The 7,445-nt window shown below is 43.7% G+C and overlaps 1 protein-coding gene across 1 annotated transcript in view; it reads right to left on the bottom strand.

Moving 5' to 3' along the window:
* LOC147336528 (NACHT, LRR and PYD domains-containing protein 12-like) overlaps nt 1–7,445 on the bottom strand; it is a 272,065-nt gene that overhangs the window by 155,007 nt on the left and 109,613 nt on the right. The gene's annotated exons all lie outside the window — the stretch shown is intronic.

Genomic DNA, 7,445 nt, shown 5'->3' on the forward strand with positions numbered 1-7,445 from the left:
TAGATCCGCCACTGCACAGTTACCAGCTGTGAGCTACACAGAAAAGGATCCTGGTGTTATTTGTCTCTCAGAAACAGTTCATAACTTCCCTTCAACTCCTTCATATCACCTAAAAGGTAAACCTGTTTCTCCATCACCTGTTCAGCTCTGATGATTCAGTAAGGACATCTCCTGGTTTCATCTTCATGTTTCCCTCTCACCACATATCCAAACCGACATCATGACCAGCAGCTTTACAGCTGTTGCTCCAGCAAACATCAGCTGATACTAGAAATTAATATTAAAAAAATTCCAACAACAGCTGATCAAGCTTAAACGTGCTGCTGTTGTTTAGCGCGACATCTGCTGGTTTCCTCTTTCTGGCGCAAAGTGGATGATAAAAAAACAAGAGAGAAAAGCCGATCAGCTGATCATCAATCAGTTTAATGATTGAAGTAGCAACAGGAGAGGAAGGGGGTGAGAATGACAGTGTAAAGACACAGAATAAATCCAGCTTTGTGTGTTTTCCATTCTAGCTGAAGTCCGGGACAAACTGTGTTCCTTCTCAGCTCAACACGAAACGCGTAATATTTTCTCTGAATACGAGACGATTCTGTTTTTTACAGGACGGTTGGAAACTCGACTAAAATAAAGTTCACTATCAGTAACATCATAGCACCACCCAGCTGTATAGAAACTCCGTCATGCTAGCTAGTACGCAGTACGAGTTATTGTAACTGACTGTAAAAAGTCAGCACAAGGAAAATAAACTCCACCTAAACTTGGTTTATATCTGACCCAGATAGACTGCAGGTCATAACTTCTTACCTGAAGTTCAGTTCACCTGACACTCGGACCAGCGGCCGCCTCAGGTCTCTGCTCCTCCTGGGTTTCCGACCCCTGCTCTAAAGCATCTGATTTGGATTCCTGAGATCAAATATATTTTCCTTTGGCTTTGTTTTCTTCCCATTTGTGGCTTTAATGTAGTGTTACATCCTGTTTGTTTGCTTCCATCTGTATACATGTCCAGATTCACTGTTATGTTTCTATTCTTACATTGCTGTGTGATCACTGTTCCCTCTGCTGACTGATGTGACCTTTTGTATCTCACACTGATACTTGTCATATTTGTATCTGCGCCTAAAAGATAAAAAGTTTTCCATGCTAAAACACAGCTCCACCTCCTGCAGTTCTCCCTCTGAACCACTAGATGTCTCTGTTATCTAAATGAAGACGTGCAGCACAGCAACCACAGCAGCGCTCAGATCACACGTGTCCTGTTATTATGTATAAAAGCATGAAACAGGTGAGACAGGTGGGATCAATATTAATGTTGTGGAAATATATGAAAAAGCAACAGAAGAGTGAAAACATTTCGTGTTTCTAGAAAGATCTTTCAGCTCACAGCTGCTCACAGACTGTATTTACAAGTGACAAACTGCAACTCTACAGTACATCTACAGTATATATCAAATATATTCTGTATTCAAATCTATTGAGTGATGTTTGAAAGTCTTTCCAGGTGAGTTTGATCCAGGAGGGTCTGAAGCCAGAGTCAGACAGAGACTGTGCAGAGACTGTAGAAGGACAGAGCAGCAGCAGAGCAGTCCAGATACACTGATGATCCTCTGTCAGATCCAGAGGGACACACAGGGATGATGCTGGACTCTACATTGTGTCTGACAGTGGAGCTGTTCTCAGAGCAGTTCACTCTGCAGCACTGACAGTCATCTGCACTTCTTCTCATTCCTCTGTCAGTCACTGCTGGATGAAGCTCTCCTCTCCACCTCCCAGTAACATGGCCCAGTCAGAGCGTCTCTACACACAAGATGCTGCTGGTTCAACCTCTCTGGATCATCAGGACACAGCCCGTCCTCTCTCAGCACACACACCATGCTGTTTACCATCATCACCTCCACCTGCAGAGAGAAGAAGGAAGAGCAGAGGAGATAAACGAGTGTTTCCAGAGACTCTTCATCAGCTGTCAGTCAGTGATGCAGCACATCCAGTATAAAGAGCAGCAGGGACTTCAGTGCTGGGACTGTACTAGGACTCATTGTTGCTTCACTTTTTCTAATCTTTGGATTTTTATTGAAGTTGATGAAAATGTTTTTCTCTCCTAGTTTGAGTTTGGACTTTCATTCATTAGAAGAACCTTGGTGTGTCCACTCTGAGCTCTGTAGGAACCCCAACAACAAGCCCAACAATCCAGATGGACGGTTCCAGCTGTTAACTGGAGGAATTCCATCCAAACATCTGCTCTCACTAAATTCTTCCTCACCTACAGACTGTGTTATTCACTGCTTTAAACTTGGAAATGAATGCAGTCATTGGTCTGCGTGCTGCTTTGTTCAGAGAGCTGATTGGCTGTTGACAGTGTTTGATCAGAGCGTGTCAGCCGTTACTATGGTGACCATAAAGGTCAGAAACAGGAAGGGTTTGTGTCCAATCCTGAAGCCTGTCACCATTCTCCTCTCACAGCTTCACTGAGAAGCTGCAGCTTTACAGGAAACACTGGATCTTTGTTTCATACTGACTGTGTTTAGTACAATACTGCTGACAGCACCACCCACTCACTCCATCACTCTACTTACAGCAGAGTCTCCAGTCTGTAGTCTGGACTCTGCTGAAGATCAGACAGCTGCTTCACATCTGGATCCTTCAGGTTGTTTCCTCTCAGCTCCAGCTCTCTCAGATGGGAGGGGTTGGACTTCAGTGCTGCTGCCAGATAATCACAGCTGATCTCTGACAAACCACAGTCCCTTAATCTGTATAAAGAATGAAAGATGTAAGTTTATTAGACAAAGTGTGAGCTTGAAATCATTCAGTGTTTCATCATCTGTTCAGAGCTGAAGAAGGTTCAGAATGTAGAAGTTTAGAAAATGGAAACTCCAAACTTCCAGTCTGGACCAAAGACTCTATACTGGGACTGAGGGACTGCTTGACTGCACCCACTGGGACTTTTTAAAGGCTCATGTTCTGACTTAGATCATCGATTTCTACTTACATTTCTTCCTGGGAAAAATGGGGATTACTTTGAAAACAGGAAGTATTTTCCCCAATAAGCAGCCCTGGATTAGTAAATCACTCCAACATGTTCTCAGGTAGAAGAAGCTGTCTTGTTATGAGGGAGAGAAGAAAAAGATTGAGGCACAGAAACTTGTTGAAAGAGAGATAAAGCAGCTAAAATCAGGTGTAAAAGTAAAGCAGAGGATGAGCTGAATAAAGGACACTCAAGGCTGGCTTGGAAAGGAATGAAGTCCATGGTGGGGATGCAGAACAAGGAGCAAAGATGAATGTGATGCTGAATCAGCAGAAGACTTGGACTCATTGGATTCCAGTTTTGATATCATTGATTTCAATGAAGAGCTTTGTGATTGTAGCAAAGGGCTGGTAGCTCTGAGAGTCCCACTGATGAGGTGTTTGTGTGGAAATCTCTTAGTGGGACCAAAGAGAGAAAAAGCCCTGGTCCTGATGCTGTGGGAGGGAAATGATTGAAGTGTGCTGTGAGGAACTGACTGGGAGATTTTCACACATTTCCCAGTCCTCCTTGGAACAACAGGAAGTTCCCAGCATATGGAAACAAAGGTTAAGTGTCCTATGGCACTCAGTGATGATGGTGCTGTGGCCCCACCACCTCCACCTCTTTGTAAAGGAACTAACTGTAATCTGAAGCTTCAAATGGAACTAAGACTTCCTCCACTAGGTGGCAGTGTCTGATGAGAAAGTGTTAGTGGAGCTGGCCTGGAGTCAAAAACAGGAAGATGCAGGATTTGGGCTGAAATGGGGAAAAGTGGTTCGCACTTGTGCCTTAAAGCAAGAAGGTTGTAGGTTGAAGCTTGTTGGCCTTTCTGTGGAGGTTGGATGTTCTCCCACTGTCCAATGAAATGCTGCTTAGGTTCATTGGTGCTTCTAAATTGGCTGTAGGTATGGATGTGAGAGAGTGCTTTTCTGTCTCTCTCTGTTGGCCCTGTGATGGACTGCTCACCTGTGCAGGTGGACCACGCCTCTTGCCCTATGACAGCTAGGGCACAGGCTGCAGCCCTGTGAGCCTAAGCTGAATAAACAGTTAGCAAAAATGATCCATAGATGGCCTGAAATCCCCCAGTTAGCAGTTTGGTAGATAGCTATGACATGCTAATCCCCTCCAGCAGCTGTATTCTACCTGTAAGCTGATCCCTGCTGAGCCAAAGCACTTTTTCATATACAAATTACAACCTTTAATAGAAACCTATTGGTCAGCATCTTATTAGCCTGCTGTTAGCTTCATTCCACAGAAAACTGAGAGAAACTAACAGAGTTGATAAAGAATAAAGAGAAATGTGCTGATTTAAAGCCTTTGAAGTGCTTCAGATGATCTCTGTCCACTTCTGTCCACTCATTCATTCATGTAAGCTTTCTAATGCAGCTTTGATCTTCACAGTCTGCTTCATGAAACTCATTCTAACCCTGAATGTCAGAGTGTTCCTCCTTCTCTTTCCCATCATTCATGCTGGCAGTGGAGGAGATTTGGATGTTGGACTGTGTTTTGGATGATGTGTGTATGTTTGTGTTGGACTGCTGTCTGTAAAGCAAACCCACATTTTGCTTTGGATTTTAGTGTCAGACAGACTTTAAGGTGGAATGAAGAGTTTGAGAGTTTCACAGTGAGTTATCCAGTGGAGGATTTTTCTTCTTCTTTGAAGGTTTGAAATGTGAACATTGTTCTGCTGCAGTCAATGGACTAAACCAGAGAAGAAGAAAACAGACTTTACCATGAAGATCCTCAGTGTGGATCAGTATAATATCAGCCCGATGTCTGCAGTTTAGTGTCAGCACAACTTTCACATCATATTCATCTCAGCACAACTAAAACATGCTGACTGACCTCAGAGTTTCAAGTCCACATCCTGGACTCTCCAGGAAACCACACAGATGCTTCACTCCTGAATCCTGCTGGTTGTAGTTGTTACTCAGTTCCAGCTCTCTCAGATGGGAGGGGTTGGACTTCAGTGCTGCTGCCAGATAATCACAGCTGATCTCTGACAAACAACAGCCCATCAATCTGTATAAAGAATGAAAGATGTAAGTTTATTAGACAAAGTGTGAGCTTGACTTTGACGTTTACTTCCTGCACAGCTCTCTCTCTCTCAGTGTACTTCAAGAACAGTTTACCTTCAAAAATCTGTTTCCTGCATTATTCACTGCTTATTACCCACCAGTCTGCTGTTGTGTTCACTGCTGTCGGCCTCCGAAAACAAAGCCTCATTTCTGCTGTTCAATACTGAAGAAATTTAAACCTTTTAAAATGATGACAGATTACAAACTCTCAGCTGTGTCTGTAATCAAACCTCTGTAACTTTGCTTCACTTCAGCAGCATCAGCTCATGTTCACATGTTGATTCATGGTTTGCTTCAGTTTTTGATGGACTGCAGAATATTTTGAAGGTTATCTGCTATAAAAAGCCAGAACAGGAAAATCTGCTTCATGTGTTTCTGTTTGATCCTCAGTGACTTTGACACAAAGGCCTCTGCTGTGATGATCACACCTCTGATCAAGTCTCACAGTGTCAGCTTTGTTTTTATACATATGGATATGTGCTGATAAATGATCAGAATTATAATATTTCCCACTGTCTGCTGTGTGCCGTGACCTTTGACCTGCTAAAGACAGTCAGCTGTGGATTATTCATTGTTGTGTCTGATACTTAGAACTGTGAGGAAGAACACTACACAGTTAATCAGGGTCCCCTCTCTCTGAATCAGGAAAGGTGGGCAGGCCGCGTGTGGGCCACGGGCCATATGTTGAGTCTCACTGTTTGAAATGTGAACATTGTTCTGCTGCAGTCAATGGACTAAACCAGAGAAGAAGAAAACAGACTTTACCATGAAGATCCTCAGTGTGGATCAGTATAATATCAGCCTGATGTCTGCAGTTTAGTGTCAGCACAACTTTCACATCATATTCATCTCAGCACAACTAAAACATGCTGACTGACCTCAGAGTTTCAAGTCCACATCCTGGACTCTCCAGGAAACCACACAGATGCTTCACTCCTGAATCCTGCTGGTTGTAGTTGTTACTCAGTTCCAGCTCTCTCAGATGGGAGGGGTTGGACTTCAGTGCTGCTGCCAGATAATCACAGCTGATCTCTGACAAACAACAGCCCATCAATCTGTATAAAGAATGAAAGATGTAAGTTTATTAGACAAAGTGTGAGCTTGAAATCATTCAGTGTTTCATCATCTGTTCAGAGCTGAAGAAGGTTCAGAATGTAGAAGTTTAGAAAATGGAAACTCCAAACAGCTGAAGCCAACAGGAAGCAGCTTCAAACAAACACAACAAGAGAAAAAACTCTGAATGTTTCACATTAAAGTCGTACATTTATCATAAAAACAGGACAAAGGGGGGGTCACGTGGCCAAGCATTAAGATGGCAGCTTAGCGGGGTCGCTCTCAGGACAGTGTACAAACTTTCTATAAACAAAACCCCTTGTATATGCTGTTAGTGTGGTCTGGAATATACGGCACTGACATGTCAAAAGCTTCATCTGTGAAACAGTGTGACATCTTTACCCGAAGACGCAAGACAGGCGCTATACCATCAACGTCTGACACAGATGCTAACATGGCTAGCATAGCCGAAGTTTTGGATGAACTCAAATCACTCCGGTCGGATTTTGGAGCCAAGTTGGACAGCATCGATATAAGACTGACTGGGATGGCGAGCGCAGTGACTGCACTGGAGGGTAAAGTTTCGGAGGTAAAGCAAAACATATTGAACCAGGGGGCCCATATCGAAGAGGCCGAAGCCCGCATTGCCGAAGTTGAAAGCACACTTGAGAAAACAGAAACGTCACTGAACTCGGCTATCAAACGAATTGCACTTCTTGAAGCCAAAACAGAGGATTTGGAAAACCGCGGACAACGAAAGAACCTGCGCATCTTCGGCATAAAAGAGGGAGCAGAGGGGCAACAATCACTCTTCGACTTTATTAACATCATGCTACCCAAGTGGCTGGGGCTAGCGCCCGACAAGTCATTCACACTGGAACGAGTGCATCGCACGATGGCTCCGGAAAACCAAACCAGAGCATAGCGGTACTTATTCGTTTCTTAAAATTCCAAGAGAAGGAACTGGTATATCGGGAAGCAAGAAAACAACAAATTACACATGATGCGGCCAAGATCACATTTGCACAGGATCTGTCTGCGGAGACGGTTCGGATCCGACAGGGATTTCACCCGGTTGTCAAACTGTTTATTGATATCAATGCCTTCCGTGGATTCCAGCACAACCCATGCAGACTCAGAATCCTGTACGGTGGAAAGATCCACCTCTTCTCAACACCTCAAGAAGCCAAAAAATTCTACAAGAATCTGCCGAAGGAAACTGTCACAGGCTGGGTCTCTGACCCAGCGCTCTGAACTCATTTTTGTATTTGTCTCATTTTAGATATTTGATTAGTTTGTGTCATTTCCTATTT

Source organism: Aulonocara sp. 'chitande type north' Nkhata Bay, linkage group LG3, assembly GCF_057382095.1.
Source record: "Aulonocara sp. 'chitande type north' Nkhata Bay isolate Kocher_YH1m ecotype deep benthic linkage group LG3, A_spYH_male_GT1.1, whole genome shotgun sequence".
NCBI classification, from domain to species: Eukaryota; Metazoa; Chordata; class Actinopteri; order Cichliformes; family Cichlidae; genus Aulonocara; species Aulonocara sp. 'chitande type north' Nkhata Bay.